The sequence below is a fragment of the Macaca nemestrina genome, chromosome 9, assembly GCF_043159975.1.
Source record: "Macaca nemestrina isolate mMacNem1 chromosome 9, mMacNem.hap1, whole genome shotgun sequence".
In the NCBI taxonomy this organism is placed as follows: domain Eukaryota; kingdom Metazoa; phylum Chordata; class Mammalia; order Primates; family Cercopithecidae; genus Macaca; species Macaca nemestrina.
In genome coordinates, this window is record NC_092133.1 from 8986097 (window position 1) to 9010035 (window position 23939).

Genomic DNA, 23939 nt, shown 5'->3' on the forward strand with positions numbered 1-23939 from the left:
CTCTAAAGAATGTTTAAGAAAAAAAGTTGAAATGGTTTCATTTAAAGATGTTAACATAAACATTTAGCCTGGTCTACAGTTGAAATATTTTCTAGATTAAATGTAATTTATAATATAGCAATATGAAAATATTGTAATTTGGTTTTAGATATGTTTTTTGGTGGGGTAACTGAAGCAAACTAGGGAACTCACCATGTTATAATGATAATAATTAGAGTCTACTTCATGTAAGATCATAAACAGATGCTTTTGAACCTTAGTATTAGAATAATAAAATAGGTTTAATAAGTTTTACATATGCCATTTACTTTGAATGTAGTGAAAAGCCTTTCTTACACTTTTTTTAAAGCTTTTTATTTACCATACATAAACTTTTAAATGTTTGTTATTCATGCTTGTGTTTTCTTGTAGCACATAATACCAGTAGCTACTATTAATTTTGAAAAAAAAAAAAACGAAGTTGAAATAAGTTTTAACTGTTGCTTGGTTCTTTTTAGCTTACTTACCAGAACTCTTCCATCCAGTGAGTTGCAAGCGTGACATTTGCTGTGTTTTCAGCACCTGCCAACTTGGAAAGCAGGGTTTGTGCTCAGGACTTAGGCTCACAACCCATACTTTGTGGTGCACAATGCTGGCCCAGCTGGCATGCTTTCGTACCTCAATGGTGCTAGACAGTCAGTTACAAAGCTGTGTGGCTTCACATGCGCTGATCTCAATAGTCACTCCTCTTCAAGCTGCTTTCAACTCTTACTTTGTATCAAAGGAGTGGGATTGGTATTATTAAACTCATTGCTGAGGTTATTTTTCAATGAAAATAAATTGTTTTATTTAGTTCTTGGATCAAAGAGTAATTTTGTCCTCAGGAACCAAATACCGCTTTAAAAAGGTGTGTGTATATATATCATGTGTGTACGTATGTATATACATACACGCATGATTCCAGCTAGAGCTAGAATTCATTTCTTATTTTCATCAGTGGATAAAAAGAACAGACAGGAAAGAACAGAGGGTTAATGGATCATGTGACCCCTACATGCTAATGTACGTAGGTTATTAGTTGTAGCTGCGCAAAGATGTGGGAACATTTACAGAACGTTTTTTTCTGAGTAAGACATGAAAATTGCCCCCATGATAGGCTCAGATTTTTTATTTCCATCTATAATCAGAAACTTCTTATATTTTCCAAAGAAGTATATTTTGCTAACATATTTCTAGTCACCAATCTTTTTGAAAATACTTAAGGTGGACTTGGTGATGTATATCTGCTCATAATTTATTATAAGTAATTTTAAAAGGTTCTGCTTTAAAAAAGATCTTTTCAAATGTAGAAAGAACAGTGTGAAATGTGAATGACTGGCTTTTAATACAAGGGTTGTGACAAAGAGGCAGTGGCTTTTGGAAGCCAAATAAAGGGGTGAATACACGTGCATCTGCATACTGCTGTTGGGTCCAGTGTATAACTTTTGGCGTTTGCTTACTTCACTTGTTAGTCTGAAAAGGATAGTATGTTATTCTCTCAAACCAGTTGATAATTTTTTCGTGGTGAGCTCTTTTTACAACCATACATACAGATAGATTCGATGGGAAAAACTGAACATTTGCTGGTACTTGTTCCAGCCTCAAAGCCCAGCTCTTTGTTTGAATGTCACATTTATCTGGTTCTAAAGGCATAAAAATAAAACACCCACTAACTACCTAGGACACTCCTTAGTGCATATCAAAACCCAACCTTTACCCTCCTCTGCACAAATGTGCTTAGGTGAATACTTTTATTAGCTTGTTGATACAAGTTTTAGTAGGTTACACCCTTAATAAAACACACCCTTATTGTCTCCTGTTGCTTAAGAGCTTTAAACTTATAATAGGGGAGGTCTCTAATTGGTAGTCCTCCTTTGGGGGAACTAGGATTGCTGTGTTTTATCACTGGTTTTCATATGTTTTGTTTTTTTTTTTTCTTTTTTTTTTCCCCCTTTTTTCTTTTTTTTTTTTTTTTTGAGATGGAGTCTTTTCCTGTCACCCAGGCTGGAGTGCAGTGGTGCGATCTTGGCTCACTGCAACCTCTGCCTCTCAGGTTCAAATGATTCTCCTGCCTCAGCTTCCTGAGTAACTGGGATTACAGGTGCCTGCTACCATGTCTGGCTAATTTTTGTATTTTTAATAGAGACAGGGTTTCACCATGTTGGCCAGGCTAGTCTCAAACTCCTCACCTCAAGTGATCCGCCCACCTTGGCCTCCCAAAGTGCTGGGATTACAGGCGTGAGCCACTGTGCGGGGCCATCATATATTGGTCTTGAAGTAAAAGACTGCAAGTAATCCCTGCATTTTATATTTCCCAGGGTGTTCTCTGGCTTAATCAGGTTAGCATTGGTTGATGATAACGGAAAAGTTACAAGTAATAGTTTTTAGATTATTTATGGATTTATTCCTAAACTGGCCTATGAATTTGCATTTAGGTGTCTGGTTGTGTTCAAAATCTGGTTTTGATTTGGTTTGACCATTTCGGATTGAACAAAGAGAGTTTAGCTCCATGTCCCTGCCCCATTGCAGCTTTTACATAGCTTTAAATCCAGAGTTCTACGTTTTTAGCTACTCTTCTGAATTGAGCAGAACTCTAATATAACAATTTTTGGGGTAGAATTTTTTCATAGTAAAGAACTATGGAGCTGAGCACTAAGAAGTGAGGGTGTTTTATAATATAGCTGTAGGATTATTACATCATGTGGGAAGAGCCTATAGTATGGAAGGTTAAGTGTGACACAGGTCTTTATGTATCTTTTTAGTCTTTGGAGATACAAATCTCGAAAATCAGAAGTAACTATTTATTGGTTAATAGCATAACTTCTTAAGCAAGTATATTAGTTCTAGACAGCCTCAAGAAAGCCTCAGAACCAGAAAAACAGGCTGCTTTAGGTTGGAAAGGAGGTGTTACAGCAGAGGAACTGGCCATGACCACCATCCTTGGAATGTGAAATGCAAATCATCCTGAAAGCAACAAGAATAATGGTTGTAATAATTGTTTCCACGCTTGGGACCCTGCATCTTGTTTTTTAAGTTGACCTGATGAACTAGTAATTGTAGGAATAAACTGAATGTTTGCCAGCAGGAGTCACTCTAGGCTTCCTAATAAAAAGTTAGTAAATTAAACTCTTGTCCTTAAAGCCCTCAAACGCTGAGGTGATTGTGTGATATCAGATAGCTTTAGGGAAACACTGACTCTTTTGGTTAAGCATAGCAGCATTCTTAAAATTATTCCTTGGGCCTTCTTTTGTTCACCATCGGTTCTTGGATCTTGTTCCTTTCGAGATTGGTCCTTAATGCATTTTTAAAAAGCAACGTATATGGGTAAGGGTATCAGTATCTTAGTATTCTGTATTCTGTATGTTAGTTCATTTTGGCTTTCTTAGGATGAATTGACTCTATCCCACATCATGTAACTTGAAATGAATAGACTCATATCCTTTCCAGTGATTGGTGTCCATTCTAATCATGCAGCAGAACTCAGTGGAGTGAGCTGTAGTGTGAAAGGAGATGTCCGTTCATGCTTTTCTGAAAAGAATGGGTCAAGTGTGATGATACTCTGAAATATTTCAGCAATAGCCATGAAATGTAATAGTTTCCCAAGCGCACAAAACTCAAGAAGTTAATTGTTCATTTATGTTTGATACTGGGATTGAAACATTGGATTAAAACCAATTAAATGTTCCTAGAAGCAACAGAAAAAGTTTCCCTATTTATGAATAGAACCATTCAAATGGCGCAGACACAATCCATGTAAAGTAATGAGGTGTTTTGTTTTTTTGGCAAAGGAGAACACAAAACAGGCATGGGGGGTTTAAAAAACCTTCTCTTTAAAAATTGCTTTTTGGATACAAGGTCAATAAAATAACATACACCGGTAGGAAGGAGTAATGGGAAATCTAGGGCTTCACTTCACAAGGAAAACAATCCCCCTCCCCCAGGTGAGCAGCACAATGAAAATACTCTGCTTATTCTATCAGGGTTACATTCCTGAACTTAAGTCAACATCCTAAGTTACAGAACTAAACATGCTCTGCCTCTGCTTAGCAACCACAAATCCTTCCTTCGCCAGTTGCATGCATTTTGGATGTGGCTTCTGCAGTACACATTCCTTCATTTTGATCAGCGCCCCGAGTTAGGAAACTTGCGTTTTATTTTCCCAAAGTGTGACAACACTTCAAGGTCCCCCCCGCGCCGCGACCCCATCCGCCCGCTGTCCTGCACGCCACTGAAGTGACCGTTTCTTTTAAACCTCGGCACCTAACAACCCGGAAGCTGCACGCCTGAAGCCTATGTGGCCCAGCGTTTTCATCCCGGCTCGTGCGGGGGGCGGGGAGAGAAGCCCGTAGGGCCCCTGGCCCGGGGCCCGGGCAGCCGCGGTGGCGCGGAGCAGGCCCGGGGCCACTTCCCGCGTCCCGGGGCCTCGCAGGCGCGAGCGCGGCGAGCGGCGCGCGGCGGAGCCCGCAGGACGCCCTCTAGCCCCGCCCGCGGCGCGCCGCGAGCCCCCACTCCCCGCCCATCGGCGGCTGCGCGCACTGCACACTCGCCCGCCGCCGCCGCCGCACGCCGCCTGCCTCCTGCACGCCGCCGCCGCGCCTACCGCCCGGGCCCGCGACGCAGCCCGCTGAGCGCCGGGCCGAGTTCACGCAGCCGCTGTCGGGCGGCCCCGCGGCGGCGGCGGGCGCGGGCGGCCTGGCCGGTGCCGGTTAAAGGGACGAGTTGCAAATACTTCAGGAAGTGACAAGTCGATTTCCTCCTCCCCGGGAGCCGCTCGTACAAAGCGCTCGGCGCCGGCAGGCGAGCGTGCGCGCGGCGGACGCGCGGCAGGCAGCCCGAAAGACTTGGCGAGCGCTGGCGGTGACGGCGCGGGGTCCGCGCCCGGAGCGCCCCGCCGCGCACAGTAAGCGACCCGGGGCCGGGCGGCGGCGGCGGTGGCCGGGGGGCTGGCCCCGAGCGAGGTCCGGGCCGTGTGCGTCCCGGCTGCCGGCTGGAGGGAGCCTGGCTCGCGTGTGCAATGGGCTTGCCTGTTTTTTTTTTTTTTCTTTTTTACTAGTGTTGCTGGTTGTCTTTTTTTCTGCCTTGTTTCGCGTTTGGATTGGGTCGGGCGGTTTCTCCGGGCGCTCGGTCTCGCCCCTGATGCAGGCGTGAGACTTGTCAGAGCACAGGCATGGGGACGAACAAGCCTGGCTGCGGCGGAAAAGTCTGCGCTCCCCAGGCCAGGACGGGCGGGCGGGCGCGGGGACTGCTGCGTCCGGGGGTGTCGTCTCCGCGTCTCGACTTGAGCCTTGACTAGCCTCTGCGGAGGAGGCGCGGAGTCTCGGGAGCCGGGTGTCCCCATTCGCCCCGAAGTTCCCGCATCGTTTGCAGACAACTCTTTTGTTCGCGGAAGTTTGCACCCGTCACCCCCGGGATGCGGGCGCGAGGCGGCGGGCTCCGCTGCTGCTGGACTGTCCGGGGCGGTCAGGATGGTGGTGAAGGGGGCATTCTGTCCCAGGTGGGGGAAGCCCGCAGGGAGGCCACGGCTGGGGCTTGTGAGTGGGGGCGTCCGCGTCGGCGTGGCTTTTGCACATGGCGAGAACGGCCGTCCGGCACAGGCACACTGGTCAAGTCACATTTTTGCCTGTCTTGGATTTTGCAAGCCCGTGGGAGGCAGGTTACGCGCTCAGGGTTTCTCTTGGTGGGGCAGAGACGAAAGAATCGAGGACACCCAGAATCCGGGGAGGGTTTGCGGTTTGTGTTGTCCCAAGTGTGTTCTCGCTCCCCCGCCCCCCACCGTGTCCCCCAGCCCCCAGCTCTCCACCCCCGTCTTCGGACTTGGGGAACAATGCCCGTGGTTCGGGCCGGGGCGCCGCAGCAGCGACGAACCGCACGGACAGGTTTGCCTGGGTCCCTCGCCTTCGGACGCCCCCTGAAGCCGAGCTCCTTCCATCTGACCGCCCAGGCTCATTAACACGTACTGTACTTAGGACGATGGTGAACAAAGAAAAGCTCTTTGCAGCGTTTGATGAATGGGATTCTGCCTCCTATAGGCCACACTACGAGTCTTCCATACGGTACAATCTCTGGACTCGGTGGTGTTAGGAAAGTGGCCCCCGGAATGGCTTGCATTCCGGGTCTGGGATCCTGGGGTGGGCATTTGTGCCGCTGCGCTCGCCTTGCTGGAGCGGGTGCAGATGGAGCCAGGCTGACGGTTGTTCAACAGGAACAAATGTTTGTTGAATTGTTGGATGGTGGAGAAAAGAGACTGTTTCCTATTGACTGCTGCAGGAGTTGGAATGGCATTGTTTATTGGCCTGGGAAGCCAGGCAAGCGTCTTGTGCTGCTTACAACATATTAGCAGACTTCCAAATGACATGCTAGCATATGTGTTCCCAGCAGTCCCCACCGGCTGGCAGGGAGATTCCTCCTTGCTCCAGATCCTGGACTCGTTTAAAAGATGCCACCTGGTTTGAGGAATTGGGAAGGAATGGAGTTAGCCGACCAGGTGAAACTGACTGTTCCGTATTAGGCCAGATTTTGGTTTCATTTTAATTTAGCTGTTTAAGAGTAACGTGTGTCAGTTACAGTTTTGATACTGAATTGCAGGTCTACAGGGTCCCCCACCCCACCTTTAGCTGTGGACTACATAAACAGCTACTTGTCCCAATTGATCGTCCCATTCAGTGGGAGAAGGTTTGGATCAGGATTGGTAGCCCTTGACTCTGTGTCTGCACTTGGCTGTCACCCATCATGCGACCTGGGAGTGTGCCGATCCAGCTTCCAGGCGCTTTTTCAGGTTAGAAAGCTAAGGAGAGGCGTGGGGAAGGCCTGTATTTTTTTCTTCCAAACGTTCCTTCCGAGAACGAAGCTATTTGAATTCAAATGATGTTGCCCAACTACTTCCTATTTTCTTTTGGGAAGGTGAGATTCATGTGCAGTCATTTTGATATCAAAGACAAGTTTTTAAATAGAAACTAGCAACCTCATTGCCGCAGAAGTGGACTTGAATGTTCCATTATTCTCAGGACAAAGTAGAGCATTCCACTGTCTTGGTTCATAATGTTTTCAATCAGTTTCCCCCTTCTCTTTTCAACTTGGGGTATGTTGCACATAGCATTTTGGAAGTTCATAAAGTTCTTTTGGAAAGAGCTTTATGATACCTTTTTGTCATTGTGGTGGTTACGCTTAATTGACATTTTATGGGAAGTCCTGGTCTTATTTCCTGGGCCCTTTCCGTCTCCATGTTTTAGTCTTTCTCTTTCCCCTTGTTGATTCCCTTACTGCCCCACTAGCTTCCCCATCCTCCCTATAGAAGCCTAGCGGGCTTGGGTTCCTTTAAGCGGGTCCAGTGAGCAGGCGCCTGACCCTTGATTGAAGCTCAGGAAGGGCCAGCCTGCTCTCCTCCTCTTCTGGAGGCCAGCGAGCGAGCCGTGTTTAAATATTAGGAGCTGGCAGCAGGGGACGCTGCGGAGCTCTTTTAAAAAAGCACAGCCTTCTCACTCCTTGCCTTGGGCCCTGAAGACTGAGCTCTGGGCCCACCTTCGGATTGTTCAGTTGATGTTTTATTTGGGTGGCGTGACTTTCTGCAGTTAAATTGCGCATTGTATGGAAAACTTTCTGTTCTTACCCTTAAATAAAAAGACTAAAATAAGCAAATTCTCAGATCGGCACAACCCCCATCATTACCACCACCACGCACACCTCTCTGATGTGTAATAAAAGAAACCTGCAGGCATAATTTGTTATGTAATGTGCTGATAATACAAGTTTCGGTTTTCTATGGAAACCAGATGTGGAGGGACTCTCTTTAATTGATCCAGCAAGGGGAAGACTAATAGATTAACTAGTCCTTGCAAACCCCAATGGTGTTTTGTTTGTTTAACTTTAGGGGAGAATCCTTATAGGGCTTTGGAGAGGTTTTTACCCTTAGCTTCTGCTTTGCTGCAGCTGTCCTTTTTGTCAGACTCTTCTTCTCTTGAAAGAACCAGTTTGTTGCCAACCCGAAGCACATGGCTGGAGCTGGCGGGGCTCAGTGAAGCTTAGTTCTGCTGGACTCTCCTCCTCGCCTCATCCGGCTGCTGCCCTCCCCTCCACTCCACAAAGGGTCTGGCCAGGGGACTTGGGTGCTGGGAGGAGTGTTGATTGTTGTCCCTCAACTCCTTCCTGAAGTGTCAGTCCGATCATCCAGGGAGAGTTTCTGTTTAAACTTGTCCAATGAATACACCTTCCAAAAATCATTGACTCTCTTTCTCTGATTAATTTGTTTGTTTCCTGCGTAACTTTGAGAGTTTTTTCTGGATGGCTGAGTCACCTTTATTATGGCCCAAGGTTGGGGACGGCACTGTAATAGCTGACCCCATTAACAGCAGTTTCATTGCCTGCCGGCATGTGAACTTTGGAAACAAACCCAGAGGCTTAGATATGCTGATGTGCCCTGAGACTTGCTTAGAAAATTTTTGTTGTAGCGCAGTTTACATTAACATGATTAATGACTGCGCCACTGAAAAGTCCATATTCAAAAGCAATTTACCGTTCCCTAGGGTTCTTCTTACAGTGAAGTATTTTTCTTTGCCAAACAACTTTAAGGTAACTTCTTTGATGCTTAATCCAAACCTCCTGTGCACCGGGTTTTGGGGCAAGATTTGGGCTTGGTGTATTGCGGGTTGTGGTTTTGGTGGTGCCTGTCTTAACCTTACCGAACTTGGGTCGGGGGAACTCGAATTCTTATCTCAGAAAGTTCTCAGATCTGAGCAACAGACTGCTGTGCTGGCTAGGATGGGAGGGAATCTTCCAGAGGAAACTTGGCTTCTGGGTGTCTTGGAGTGATGCAAGGAGGCTGGAGCTGAAGATTTTATTTTCTTTCTCCTCACAGTGATTGGAGATACTTGAGCTTTTCTGAAAAATAGAGACGTCCTTGGGTTTTTCTTGTTTTTTCTTTTCTTTCTTTCTTTTTTTTTTTTTTTGTTAAATGTGGGTTGATTGAGAGGGGGAAATACTGATGGGTGGATCTGAAAGCAGCCTTAGGAACCCGAGAAAATAAAAACACATTTGAAGGACTCTGGAAGATTTTGCATTTCAAAGGGTCTACCTTGTAGAATTTCACATCACGTCAGGGGTTACAGAGAAGTGTGACAGGTACCCCCGCTTCTTTAATGGTTCTCCCTCTCTCCTGCTGTGGGGGCTGCACGGGGAAGCTGGCTTTTGCATGGGGGATGGGGGACAGCTTGGCCAGACCATGCTGGAATATCATGGAAACCACATTGCCTCTTGGGCATCTGTAAGTCTCGGGAAGGACTTTTTCCATGGTGCCACTCTCAGGAGGGTGAAAGCAAATCATGTTGGTAAACAGCCCATTTGACCCCAGAATGCGGTGGCAGGCTAACTCCTGACTTCTCCACTCACTCTTTTTGTTCTCTCATTAAACAAAGAAACAGATTCTTCCCCTGCGCTGGTATAATGTGATTCCCAAGGATTTAGCTGAAATGGGTGCAGATTGTTCAAAGAATAATAGCAGCACCCACTGGTTGTTGAAGGCCCACCCAGGGCCCTGGGCTTTGTATACACTTTCTAATTCTCAAAGCAAACCTGCAGTTATAGCCGAGGCTCAGAGAGGCCAAGTAACTGGCCCAAGGCCACATAGCCGGAAGGCAGAAAGCCAGGAAGGAGCTCTGTCCCTTCAGAGCCTGCTTGCTTTCTATACACTGTGCTGTGTATTCATACGATAGAGGCACTGGGTTCTGTTTTATTTCAAAGCAGAAATTTTATTTAGTCTTGTTAACACCACAGGGAAACCTAGAACTTTTAACTGCCTTTTCCCCTCCACTCCCCTTTCCTATGGCTGTGTGTGTGTGTGTGTGTTTTTTTTTTTTTTTTTGGAGTGATTGCAATCTGTATGTACTATAGGAGCAAAGGTAGTGCCATAGTTTGGGAGGCTGAGATGTTTTGCTTCAATCTCAGAAAAGGCAGATTCACAAGAAAACATTTCCGGTGACCTTCTGTGGGAAACAGGAAGTAAACCTGGCAGCCCACTGGAAGCACCGCCATTTATTCAGATTCCGTTTTCCATTCAAAGAGATTCTTAAAAGCGTTTCCAACTTTTTTTCTTTTTGCGTTTGTAATTCAGATGTCTCAGAGTAAATTATGATGTGGTGTTTGCCACTCCAGGTCTGTACAATATCATATTTTGTTTATGTGCCTAAAGTAATCAAGTCACTGAACACAATTGTATATCCTCCAGTGTGGCTGAACTTGGTACGCCCCAGCCAGGGCTGGGCAGCGGCCCTGCATTCTGTCTCAGACAGATGGCTCTTTGCAGGTTGGTTCTGGGGGCGGGGGTGTGTGAGTGTGCGTGTGTTTTGAAGGAAGAATAAGGAGACCCATCTCTAGCAAGGCCTGCCTGGCTGGGCATGCTGTCCTTTCTGCCCCTGAAGAGTTTGTAGGAGAGTGCTGGAACTTCTAGAAGCTAGCGTAGTGGTTCTGAATCTTGGCTGCACATTAGAGTCACCCGGGAAGGTTGAAAAAAAAAAAAAATCTAGATGCCCAGGCTGCATTCAGGCCCAATTACATCACAATCTTGGGGAGGGAGGGCAACAACCCCGCACTGGTATCTTTAAAGTTCCTGAGTTGATTCTCTTGTGCATCCAAGACTGAGGAGTGAGGGCTGTAATAGACCCCATGCATACCTAGGGGTCTGTTCCTTAGTTTCCCTATTCCTTAGCAGGAGATTGGGGGCTTTCATATTCAGGAGTGGAGCAAACCTACTGGCATATTCTGCTGCTACTGCTGCTATGTCTTGGTGAAGTGGCATCTGAAAGGCACCATCCCTAGGTGAAGTGTCTGCTGTGGGCATCCTCGAGGTCATTTCTGTTTCTGCTGGGCCAAGATTCAGCACAGTCCCTCTGAACCACCTTCTTTCCAGATTGAAGGGGGCAGATTTTACTCAGGTTGTGGTGTCAGGGTAGTTCTCATGCAGGCCCTTCCTCCCCACGGTCCTAGTGGTCTTGTTCCTTTTGGGGGTTTGTGCCCCTGGGGCTCAGGGGAGGAAAGATGCAGTTAGGTTCCAGGGCATATCCTGGCAACTCTTAGTGAGTGGTGAGTCTTTTTCACCCAGGTTTGCAGTGAATGTCACTCTATCAGGCACTTGGTTGTCCCTGACAGCTCAGAGCCTGTCTTCCTGTGAACATACTCAGGATTACATTTCATAGAATTGTGTTTAGAATGGCCAGGGTGCTTGGAGAGCGAGAGCTTCTTGGGCCTGCTGATGTAAACCTCTGGAAGAGAGGTCTGATCCTTAAGAGGTGAGGTGAATCTCCCAGGGTCCTGTAGCCAGTTCTCAAAGGTGCAGCCTCTGTCTCCTGAGTCCTTGCCCTACTGCTGTGCTCTCATGATGTGGAACCTTATTCTTGCTTGCAGAACAGCCTGCTTTAGCATAGACCAGCAGGTGAACTTGATCATTGCTCAGAGAGTTCATTAGCCAAGTGAAACATGCTATCCATCCCCGTCCCCACCCACCAGCCCCAATGGAAGGTGCTGAAACCTTGTAAAGGTGAGTTTGATGAAAAAGGTTTTGGTCTCTATGCCAAAAGTGTCAGTCTGCCTGGCTGTGTCATGGTGGTGGTGAGTAGTGAATAAGGGCTCTTCCCCGCACTGTGGGGAGTTGGGTTTGGGCTGAGTGAAGGGAGAAGAGAATTGGTGTTTCCTCAGGGCTGCAATTTCCATATTCATTCAGCAGACATTGATTGGACATCTGCTGGATGTCCAGCGTGGAGCCGGGCACTTTACTTCATTAGTTCATTTAATCCTCGGCACAACCTATGGCTCAGGGACTAGCCTAATGTCATTGCTGAAGACATGCTGCCTGGAGAAATCACTCACCCCAGGTTGAGAGGGGAGGTTGGGATTTGAACTTGGCCCAGCTGACCTCAGTCCTGTATTCTTTCTACCACACCCTGCTGCTTTTCCATCCAGTGCTCACCAGGGGAGGAGAGTTCCTGCTGTAAGACATGTGCATTGCCCAGTGGGCGTTCCCTGGCAGCTCCTGTCCGGGTGCCATGCTGCAACTTCTAGGAGGGGGCGTGGGTGGGCCCTTGAGCTCCTGGATAGCTGGGTTTGTACAGGTCCTGTCTGGGGCCATTGTGTGTCCTGGCAGCTGGACTGTGCCTTGTGCAGGAGAGGTGGCTTATGCAGGTTCCAGTTGCTGCTGCCTGCCCCCACCTCGTGGAGGCCACCCTCCCTCCCAGGCTGCCCTCTGGCTGAAGCCTGAAGCACCCTGACAGACAAAGCCCAGCTGGGAGAGGCCTCCGGCCCTGCCTGGAATTCCCCTTGCTCTGGCATTGGTCTTGGCCATGGGCCTGGGAGCGGAGGGAGTTTCAGTCCGCTGGCTGGGAGCAGCTTCTCTGCATGTTTGGAGGTGGAAAGAAGTTCTCTGCAGCTGACTCTCTCCATGATCTGGGTGAGGAGAGGGAGCCTGGCTCCTGAGCCCCGGGGGCAAAGAGGTGTCTGTGATTTTGAGTCTCCAGAAGGAGAGCGGGATGCAGGGAAGCCCCTCTGTGGCGTGATCGTGAGGACCGGGCCGTAGGAACCGTTCTCCCATGGAATCCCTTTGGCGGTCACACGATTGAATTTCCTGGCTGGAAGGTAGTGGGCACAGACTGCCTACTTGCTGGACCTAATTTGCCCTGTAACCCTCTCTGGGCCTCCGATTTCTCACCTTGCTGGTCCTGCCACCCAACATTTTTAGGAAGATCAGTTTAGAGCTTGTTTGAGAAGCCCCTTACAACAGGCGTAGTGCCTTGCAGAGCGATGCCAGGTAGGAGATGAGTGTGACTGGGCAAGCAGGGTTTCTGCTGCAAAGCTCGTGGTCAGCTGCATGCCAACCAGGTGCTTCTTGTGGTTGCAGGAAGAATGGGGACTCTTTGGCATCACAGAGGAACTTTGGACAGAATCTAGGTGAAACCCAGTTCTGTATCATTGAGGGCAAAAGTAGCATTCAGCTTTGGAATCAGAAGCCTGGGTTCAAATCCCAGGTCTGCCCTTTGTTGGCCATGCCTTGTGCCTTTGAGCAGGCGACTGTCTCTGGCCCCCATTCCCTCATCTGGAGTATGGCAGTGCTGACAGCAACCCCAACCCATAGGTTCAGGGCCCTGAATGAGACCACACGTGGGGACACTTAGAGCTCCCCAAACATTAGTGAATATCTCACACGGCCTGTGGCAATCGTGTGCTGTTGTGAGGACTGAAGAAGGGCCGGAAGGACGGGAGTCAGGCAGGTTGTCCTGAGGAGGTCAGTCTGTGGTGACAAGATACAGGACAGAGCAGAGGGGACTTCAGCTGGAGTTGGGCTTGGCTGGATGGGTCAGGCTGGGGCAGATAGAGCCTTTTCTCCTCCAGCATCCTCCTCTCTCAGGTAGCGCAGGGTTTTCTTGGGAGGAAAAGTTGAAAGTATGCATTACAGTTTAGTTTGCAGTGTGTCTGTTACCAAGAGTTGAGACTGGTGAAATCTTTTAAGTTTTCTCTTTAGGAAACTAAATCTTTGTTTACCAAAAGTGATTTAGTTTTGGTCCTAAGCATAGAAAGTTAAATGCATGTATGGGTCGTGATGTGGCCTCACCATCTTGGCTCTGCTGCGACCCACACTTCTGTAAATGAATTCTTTGGAAACCAAGGAATTAATGGCTGCACCCCTACCTAGACTGAGAGTGAGGGGCCCACTTACTACCTTTTGGATTCTGTTTAGATGCTTTGCAGTGGGCACCTTTGTTTTTTTGCTATTCCTCTCATGTTGGGGGAGCTGCCTTGGACACCTGGAGTCAGCGTCTTCTGGGTGCGGGTTATGTGGTTGCAGCTGGGGCGCCTGCCCCCCGCTCAGCCTGCGGTGTGATTCTGACTGCTTCTAGATCCCTTCACCACCTGAACCTGACCTCAGTGTCTGCAGGAGCAAGAGCTCATCTAAGCTTGCTGAAGCTTTGAAAGGAGCCCTTGGCTTGGAGGACAGAGGGAAGGGTCCAGGCTGCGCCACCTGGGCTTCTGTTGGTGCAGGCCTCTGACTCCTGACGCGTCTATTCCCTGGGTCTGGTGAGCATCACTCTTCATGAGTCTAGGGCTGGCTGGCATCCTGTGGGGTGAACAGGATGGACAGTCTTGACTCATGAGATTTCCTGCTGCACTTTGGGTAGCTTTGAGGGAGACCCCTTTGTGTGGGGTGTGAAGACTCATGCTGTTTACTAGGTTCTGGGAGGGGGCCCTGACTCCAGACTGTGGCAGCCCCTCCCCTCTGGGGCTGGTCCTAGAGCATTCTCTCAGAGGAACCACCAAGGTGGCTGGGCATGGGTAGCCTTGAAGCAGACCTTCTGCTAGGACGATGAGATCCTGAAGCTTTGTGAGCGAGGGCTGCATAAGGGAGGTCTCCGAGGTGTCTCGGCTGCCTCTGGTCTCATGGATGTGACAGAACTCATCTGCCAGGTGGAGTGTGTCATCCTTGCCCATTGTGTCCTCCTTGGGTGTGTCACTGTTCCTGTGATAAGCACAGAACATACCTGCCATGGCGGTGGCCCCCAGGCTCAGTGCAATTCAATCAGTATGGAGTAACATCTACTCTGTGTGTCAGGCACGTCGTCAGGCCCCGAGGAATTCAGAGATGCATCTACCGAATCCCTGATTTTAGGGAGTTCATAGCTCATGTTATGGACAGTCAGACTGCAGGTGTTTATTGAGGTTCTACTATGTGCCAGACACAGTGTAATAAATGAATGAAGATATGTTTACACAAGGTACTGGTGAGTCACACTGTCCTCTGGAAGTCATAGAAGGTCTCTCTAACTGAGCTGAAGAGAGGAGGGCAGGGAAGGCTTCCTGGAGGGGGTGACAGCTGACCTGAGCCTTGAGGAATGAGTAGGAGTTTAGACAGATGAAGAATGGGGAGGAGGAGATATTCCAGACCAGGAGAGCGGCATGAGACTGCGTCAGGGAATCTGGGAGACCTGGAGCCTGGGTGAGAAGAGTGTAGATTTCAGAGGGGAGCGGAGCTGATCTAGGTCAGGATGACAGTAAAGGGAAGGACGAAGTGCTGGGAGAAGGCCCACCTTCGGGGCGCCACTGCCCAGGGGCCCAGCTTTTTGACCTTGGAGTGACCTTCCTGGAGAAGCATGAGACTAGCCTCTGAGAATTTTCATCAAGTGCCGCCTTGGCCAGAGTGATGTGGTCTTTGTTTATTTTTAGGCAAAACTCTCGCATTTAGCGGGGGCACTTGGGATTCCCAAGAGCTTCTAGAACCTCTTGCCTGTGCTGCACTGGAACTAAAGAAGTCAAAGTTCTGGCGTGTGAGTTGAAACAGTCCGATTCAGTGTAAGACTATTTTTTCTTTAAAGGGAAAAACAGGCCCCTAACCATGTTGGTGCGATGGAAGAAGGAGCTTCCGTGCCTGTTGGGCTCTGTCATAGCCTGTTCTCACCGGTGTTCTCAAAGGCAGGGGGAAGCTGCTGACACAGACACTCGAGAATGGCGGGCCTGAGTCACCTGACTCCTGGAGGCCAGTGCGCCTGAGGCCTCCGCTGCCCTCAGATGCCAGCCCAGATTCCAGGCCCCATTGACTGTGGCATGTGACCTGGGCCCAGAAGAGGAGAATTAAGAAAAATGCTGAACTTGTGCAGAGGCAGAGGCAAAACTGCAGTTAGCAGCCCATCTTGGCTTTGTGGGGTGTCTTTTCCAGGGCTGGTAGGGTTTTGCTCATCTGCATTTACTCCTGAGGGAAGAAGAAAGTGAGTAAGTTAGCCGCAGATGGTTTTGATTTTAACAGTAAACCTCTCTATTCAACTCATTCCTGGGGAGGTTAGCACATGCCTTCACCTGTTAGAAAAGAAAGTAAAAGAGGATCTGGCCTGGGTGCGTCCACATAGGCCAAAAGTTGAGCAGCAAACTGGAGTGAAAGAGCTGTATGGCCAGAAGTTGGAGCAGAGAGGGGATCAGACACTTAGGCTCAGGAGAGTATGTGATAGACCACAGGAAAATGAGTTCTAACTTGCTTTGGGGGAAAAAAAAGATTTTTTTTTTTTTTTTTTGAGACGGAGTTTCGCTCTGTCACCCAGGCTGGAGTGCAGTGGCGTGATCTCGGCTCACTGTAACCTCCACCTCCTGGGTTCAAGTGATTCTCTTGCCTCAGCCCCCCAAGTAGCTGGGACTACAGGCGTGTGCCACTACGCCCAGCTAATTTTTGTATTTTTAGTAGAGACGGGGTTTCACCATGTTGGCCAGACTGGTCTTGAACTCCCGACCTCAGGTACTCCACCCGCCTGGGCCTCCCAAAGTGCTGGGATTATAGGTGTGAGCCACTGCACCTGGCCAAAAAATGATTTTTAAAAGCATGTGTGAAGTTCAGGTAAGTCCTTATATGTTACACGACTTCAGGAAGTCGTTGTTCTGAGACATGACATGGTGGCATGCTCCTCTGCTCACCGAACTACTGGGTCTGCCAGCTTCCTGCCTGGCCAACCCCTTCCCCTGCGCTTGTAAGACGACGACTGAGCATGGCTGATCCTGCCCGTTTCTGGGTGGATCAGTGGAACCTGGGGGAACCAGGGTGGAGTCCCTTATGGGAGGCAGCCATTGGCCTGACCAGGCTTTGGGCGCTGTTGGAGACAGGGCTGATTTCTAGCCCCGAGTGTAGGTACAGGCGGGAGCTGGAACCCAGGCACTTGTTCCCTGAGTGGCTGACTGCTAGTCTCTGATTTAGCTTTGGCTCAATTTTTGTCCTACCCCCTGGTTGCTACTGGAGCCAGCATGGTGGTCACAGCCACTGGTGTCTTATGGCCCTGGAGGAGAAGACAGCAATCCCAGGTTGCCCTCTCCTCTGCTCAGGGCTGATCCTGGCAGACATGGAGGAGGAGATAGGCAGGAGGAGATAAGGAGAAGACTTGGGAGGGATCTGGGTCTTCATGCCAAATGCGGGAAGAAACAAGCCATCATTCAGTTCATGTTTGAGCTGCATCAGCCCATGTGAAGGCCCCTGCACCTCTGGAAAGAACTGCAGGGAGCATCTCTCTGACCTCCCATCTCCAAGGTGGGGGAAGCATTTTATAGTTTTGGAGGTGACGTGGGGAAGGGCCACAGCCGGAACTTCATGTGATGGTCTAGCATGCCACACCTCATTGGGTCCCTGCACGATAGAGGGGAGCCGAGCCGCCTTGTGAGAGGTGTTCCAGTGAGTTACTGCTGGTGACATGGGCTCCAGAACAGTGTCTGTAACAGGAACTAGTAGAGTTCAACGTCTTAGATTCCTTAAAAAAAAAGAAAAAAAGGTTGATTTTGTGTTTCTTAATGATTTCCTTTATAAATGGAGCCTCTTATAGTACGAGGCAGTACAGATGAGCCCAGACAGTTGGACAGAATGTTGGGTAGGGCTGATGTCAGTTAGAAAAGCCTGAGAGAAGAGAGAGTAGGGCACAGAACCAGTAAAAAGAATCCCCGGGTTCTAGTGCTGCCACTTGATGGCTTTTGAGTTTGGTTCAGCCACTTCACTTCTCTGAGCTGTGATTTTCTTATCTGTGGACTGGGAATAATAGTGCCTACTTAACAGAGGAGGAGGAATAAATAGGATAGTGCAAGTCCAAGCACCCAGTTCTTTCCTGTTTTCATTGGCCCAGCAAGTACTTTTTGAATGCCACTGTGTGTTAGGCTTCGCAGTTGATTCATATAACCACCCTGAGAAGTGAGTGCTTTTGTAGATGAAGAATGTAGGGTTCTGTAAGGTAAAGTGCCCAAGGTCGTTTAGCTCATGGGCAGTTGTTCTGGGGTTTGAACTCCCAACTTTAGGATTGGCAAGCTATAGCCTGATAACTAAACCTGGCCCACTGCCTACATTTGTTAGTAAAGTTTTACTGGGACACAGCCACACCCATGTGTGTAGGTAACATCTGTGGGTGCCTTCACACCAGAGCAGTAGAATTTACAGACCACGGTGTCTACAAAGCCTAAAATATTTATTGCGTGGCCCTTTACAGGAAAAAAATGTACTGACCTCTTCTCCACATGAATACTCTGCACTCCAGACCTGGGCTATTGAGTATGTTAGGTGTAGCCACATGTGGCGATTTAAATTAACTAAAACTAAATGAAATGAAGACTTCGTTCTTTGGTTGCACTAGCCACATGTCACATGCTCAATAGTCACATGCGCTGGTCACCTCTCACGTTGGACAGCACAGACCCAGAACGTTGCTGTCATTGCAGGTAGGAGCACACGAGACTGTGTCCCAGTGTGGGGAGAATCCAAATCTGAGGGAACCAAAAGTGCAGAGGAGGCATTCTGGTGAAAGACAAGACAGTGGACCTTCCTGCTCCCAAAACACAAAATTGAAAATTAGTTTGTTGACTCTAAGGTGATGGAGGAATGTCTGCTGTGGCAGAGGGAACCTGGGCCTGGAGTGAAGAGGCTGTCCCTAGATCTTATGACGGTTGGCAGGCCCCTGCCATGCCCCTTTGCAGCCTGTAACCCCAGCTCCTTGTTCACTGGGGCCACTGGCCTCATCAACTCTGCCATGTCCAGTGTCCCATGTGTGTTTGCATGCTGGGTCCTGCAGAAATCCCATTTTCATGTATTCAGATCTGTTCTGCTCTGGGCCATTTGGGCCTGATTGGTTATACCATTGTTCCTACTGTGCTGGAATGGGAAATACGTGGTCTGATGAAATGACCGTGTTTTCCATGGGCATCAGATAAAGAACTACCTCTACTTCATTCATTCAAAATGATGGCTATTGTGTGGCATGAGAAAGGAAGGTGAGTTCCAGGTCCCTCAGCTAGCTAGTATCATGTGACTTACTTCTTTTTTTTTTTTTTTTTTTTGAGACGGAGTCTCGCTGTGTCTCCCAGGCTGGAGTGCAGTGGCGTGATCTCGGCTCACTGCAAGCTCCGCCTCCCGGGTTCACGCCATTCTCCCGCCTCAGCCTCCCAAGTAGCTGAGACTACAGGCGCCCGCCACCACGCCCGGCTAGTTTTTTGTATTTTTAGTAGAGACGGGGTTTCACCATGTTAGCCAGGATAGTCTCGATCTCCTGACCTCGTGATCCACCCGCCTCGGCCTCCCAAAGTGCTGGGATTACAGGCTTGAGCCACCGCGCCCGGCCTGACTTACTTCTTAAAATGCTGTCCACTGCTAACACTGATGCCGTGTGTTGAGTAGCTTAGAGCTGGGCTGAACTGTAGCTCTTGTCTTGCTTGGTCCATAAATGCTCTAAATAGGAATCTCTTTGGAAGCTAACTGGGGGCAGAGTCATTTTGAGAGATGAAGGCAAATATGGAGGGCATAGATCTCCAGTTCATCAGACCCAGGCATAAACACATCGGTGCTGGCCCCATCTACCCCACATCTGTGCATGCTGATGGACTCTGACTGTGGAGAGGAGCTGTGTGACTACAACCAGAGGGCTGGTTGTAGTCCAGGCCGTCTACATTGGAGTCTCTGAAATGCATTGTACAGTCAGAAGTCCGGTCCAGCGCTCCTGTTGGGAATGGCTGGCTTTTCCATGTTTGGTTTACATGGGTACAGTCTACATGAATCTTCACACTTTAAACAATGCCCACTCCCTCTGTAATCAGGATGGAAACCTTTATAAAATGCAAGAATAAGATACCAGGAGGACTTTTCAGGACCTTGGGCAAGAGTGAAAAGAAGAAGAAAATCAGATAAGTAAAAGCCTGGTGAACTTAGCTCTAGAACAGTTGCATGAAGGAAGTGCCTAGTAGGGAGGAAGTTGTGTTTCAGACGTCATACATGGAAGATTTTTTCCCCACATGGTTTAAAAGGGAAAAGAATAGCCTTGGAAGGCCAGCCTTGATTACGTGTCCCCCTCCCGTCCCGCTGCCACCTTTGACACTGTGCTTGCCTCTAGCCAGCCACTCCTGGAAATGGTCTGTGTCTTCCTTCTTCAGCCAGTGGAGGGTGAGATCATTCGAGATTGGGCTCTGCCCTTAATTTCTCACTGCTGTCCTAGTAGTGGAATTAGGGAGACTAATTCCATGTGCCCAAAAGAACCCAGGCACAAATACATTTATAATGGAAATTATCTGTTTTTAGAGTGCTGCCGTTTTCTGAGCACCTACTGTGTGCCAAGCACTCCATATACATTCTCTCTCCATCTGCTCATCGCACAGCCAGCTGGGAGTGACTAGCCCCACTTCACTGGGCAGGAACTGAGCTTCTGCCATGTCCCTGAGAGAGTGTGACTTGTGATGGGCTAGAGCCTGGCTTGAAATCCAGGTCCCTCTGCTCCAAAGCTGGTTTCTCCTTACCACCTAGTTTCGTCCCCAGTCGTGCACATGCTGCTGTTTCAAAGAGAAGTCTCTTGCTGCTCTGCATGGGTCCCTGATGACATTTTTATCATGGCCTGTGGGCAGAGAAGTAGGTTGCTCACTGTGGGGTGACATTTAAGAAAACCAACTCCATCAAGCTTTCCCTTTGAATGTGTTGTTATGGTACAAGAAGTCTTCATTTGTCCTGGGCTATTTTGAAATAAAAGGCAGGAAACTCCCCTCTTGTTTCTATATCTTGCATAGAAGTCATCAAAACAGCATCCTCTGTTCTGTGCAGTAGTCATGATTGAGGAAGCAGCTGTTCTCTTCATGATGACCCAACCAAAGCCAGCAGTCTGGAGGCGTCAGGGATCCAGAATTGTCTGTTCCATCTGCTGGGTTTACGTGCATGTGTTAGAAGTATTTGGCATGGAAACTGTTTCCCTACCCCACCTCGTGGGCGAGGCCAGAAGGGAGCTCTCTGGTGGGGGCAGGGCAGACCCCAGACTCTGCTTTACTTCAGATAATGCCATGGTTTGCTCCATGGAATGGGTGCCATGGCCTCCCATGGGATCAGGCCAAGTGAACAAACTGGATCAGCTGTCTCTCCAGGTCCATGGGTGGGAAGGCAGGCCTCTGCTGGCTGTGACTGGGAGTTTTATGGGTCTACTTTGTTGTGCATGGAATTTCACACAGTCTGAGCTGTCTAGTCATTTTCAGGCCTCTAGCTAACTCACCGAATGAGCAAGGGAGTGGTGCCAATGAGAATGCGTGACTGAATCGCTAAGGCCAAGCGAGTCCATTGAGGTCTTCAAACCAAGATGAAACTTAGCTGTTTGGGTGTTTTCAGGGGGTCTGAATCGTCAGCATCATTTAGACCGGAGTTTGCACTCTGGTGGTCTGGCGGCCAGATGTGGTCCTCACACATGATTTGTTTGGCTCATATGATGCTTTACAAATTTTTAAATTTCTTGAGAACATAAAAAGGAGATTGTGCAAAGAAGTCTTTACTTTCAGTTTCTCTTAACAAGCCAGAAGAATAGTAGCCTGGGTCTTCTTTCCCAAACAGCCCACCACAGCTAGCTGTAGCCAGAGCCGTCCATGGTGGACCAGGCATATATCATCTCGGTTCCTGTGCAGCATGCTTCTCTCATTTATGTTTCCTACTTGGCCCTGGAAGGCATTTGAGTTTGAGATCCCGGGAGTGGATAAGACATTCAGAAGACAGATTCAGATTTTCTGGCTCTCCAGGTTATTAGCACAGGGCGAACCATGGTGAATGGCAGTGACTAGTAGAAATGCCCAGGCTGTTCGCAGTGCTCAAGGTCATTGCCATCATAATCCTGCTACCTCGTGTTCCACCTGCTAGTAAACTTGCAAAGATAAGCCAGTACTCAGGGCACTAATAGAAACTCTGAAAGTACAAATAATGTCCCTTAAGTCTCAGGAGCCAGTCTCAGCCCAGGGGCCCTTCTACCCCCTGAATGGCCCTGTGATGCTGGGTGACCTGGGGATTCATTTTGTACCCCCGCACCTCTCCGCCCCCTGCCAATCACTCAGGTGCTTCACCTAGTTTAATCTTCTTATCTGCAAGTGCCTTCCTGAGGCCGAGGCAGGTGGATTACTTGAGCCCAGGAGTTCGAGACCAGCCTAGTCAACATAGAGAAAACCCATCTACTAAAAATACGAAAATTAGCCGCGTATTATGGCAGGCACCTGTGGTCCCAGCTACTGGGAGGCTGAGGCGGGAGGATCGCTTGAGCCTGGGAGGCGGAGGTTGCAGTGAGCCAAGATCGTGCCACTGCACTCTAGCCTGGGTGACAGAGTGAGACCCTGTCTCCAAAAATAAATAAGTAACTAACTAAATAAAAAGTGCCTTCTGGATTTTAATAGGTACTGCAAGGGATTTTTTACAAATAAAGATTTAATTTTAAAATTCTCATGATAGGCAGCCTAGCTGCTGTGTACCAAGTAGATAACTTCTGGTGTTAGACACATTTCTTAGGGTAGATGAAACATGCATCTCAGCTCATTCTTCTAGCTCGTTCTTTTGACAGAGACCCAATACAGCAAGTGGAAGTAAAGCAAAGATTCGCCAGATGGTAATTAATATTTTTCAAAGAATTGAGGTGTTCTCTTCATATTTCTTCAAGTATCTAATAGCAATCCCTCCTGTCATTTATCTTTTTCACTCAAACCTGTTTTTACCTCTTCTTGTGGCAACTATTCTGTGACTTTTTGTTTCCTTCTGATTCTCACACATATTTCACCGCCTAGTCAACCTTTGGGATTCTTGGTGTCATTCCAAATGGTTTGCTGAATTTGAAAAATGTAGCCTGTCAATCCATTGCCTGAAAGCCCTTCCCACCCCTTTTATTTGCAGCAGAAACACGGCATCCTCACCTGCCTCCTTCTCACCTACTGGTCAGGGCATTGTGCACCTGGGTGGTTGGTTCAGCCTCTGATTCTGCTGGGCCAAGAGCCTTGAGAAGGGGCCCCAAGGCTCTGACAATGCCACTGTTCTCCTTCAGTGCATTCTAGGGACTGTTGGAACTCCTGAAGGCCAAGGATCATCTTGATCTAGATGTAGATTTCCAGGGCCTGGCCAGAGGACGTGCTGGGGGTGGATAGTAGGTCACCTGTCCAATTCTGACCTCATCACTTTTGCAAGAAACTCAATTTTTATGGATCCCAATTTTCTCATCTGCAAAATTGTCCTCCCAGTTACTAGGGTTTTAGGTACCAAATCCAGTAAAAATGTGTTTTTCAAACTTTAGGGACTACCGGACTCAACCTGGAGGGCTTAACTAAGCACAGTTGCTGGGTCCCACCCCTCATTCAGTTTGTCTGGGGTTGGGGACTGAAACTTTGCCTTTCTAATGAGTTCCCAGGCAATTCTCTACTGATCCGGGGTCCACGCTTGGAGAACCAGTGCACATTGCTGAAGCAGGTGCCAGATACTCCAGTGTTCCCCCCAGCAAGGATGTGGGTTGGCCTAGGTGGGTCTCGGCTGCCGTGTCTTATTTTCTGGGAAACTTGAAACTAGATTCCCAGAGATGTTTTGTTTTCCATTCAGCCATCTTCGTGGAAGCTGTCTTCAGACTCTCCACTGTGATAGCTGGAGACACATTGATTTCCTACCTTTAGGTAATTCTGTCACTAACACACACCATCCACTGTCCATCTCGGTTTCCACCCTCCACCTGGAACCCAGATACTAATGGAGGCAGCCTTGGTGATTTTGAGTTTTGAGCTTTTGGTTTCCCAGATAGGTTGATTTTGCCCGTTCTCACCAAAGACAGGCTGCGTTTGGGTCAAACTGACAGAGCTGTCATGGACGCAGCAGGTAACCCTGTACTCGAGAATGCTTCACGAGGCTTCCCACTCACTGCCGCCGGTCCAAGGCTGGGCGCCCTTTGTTTCAGGTGCCCTGAAATCAGTGTCTCTGTGCGGTGATGGGAAATAGAGTTGCTTAACCACGTCCAGAATCAACTGCTGTGCCCTTTCCCTCCCTCACCTGATGACACCTGAGCCTAGCCGGGGCTGCTGGAGGTGAGAGACCCTGGGACCCATCTGGGGAAGCAGGCCCAGAGCCAGGACGTGGAGTGTTGGGGTCCATACATTCAGCCAGTGGGCACATCTAAGTGGTTAGTGGTGGT

General features: G+C 48.6%; 1 protein-coding gene across 2 annotated transcripts in view; it reads left to right on the forward strand.

Annotated features, from left to right (window-relative positions):
• The window catches only part of EEF1AKMT2 (EEF1A lysine methyltransferase 2), a 90144-nt gene that overhangs the window by 47505 nt on the left and 18700 nt on the right, over nucleotides 1-23939 (forward strand). The window contains exon 7 of one of the 2 annotated variants that reach the window (XM_024789347.2): nucleotides 498-831. The exons of the other annotated variant lie outside the window; for it this stretch is intronic. The gene's annotated coding sequence lies outside the window, so the exon portion shown is untranslated. Of the gene's footprint in view, nucleotides 1-497; nucleotides 832-23939 lie in introns of those variants that run through there. 2 annotated transcript variants of the gene reach the window in all.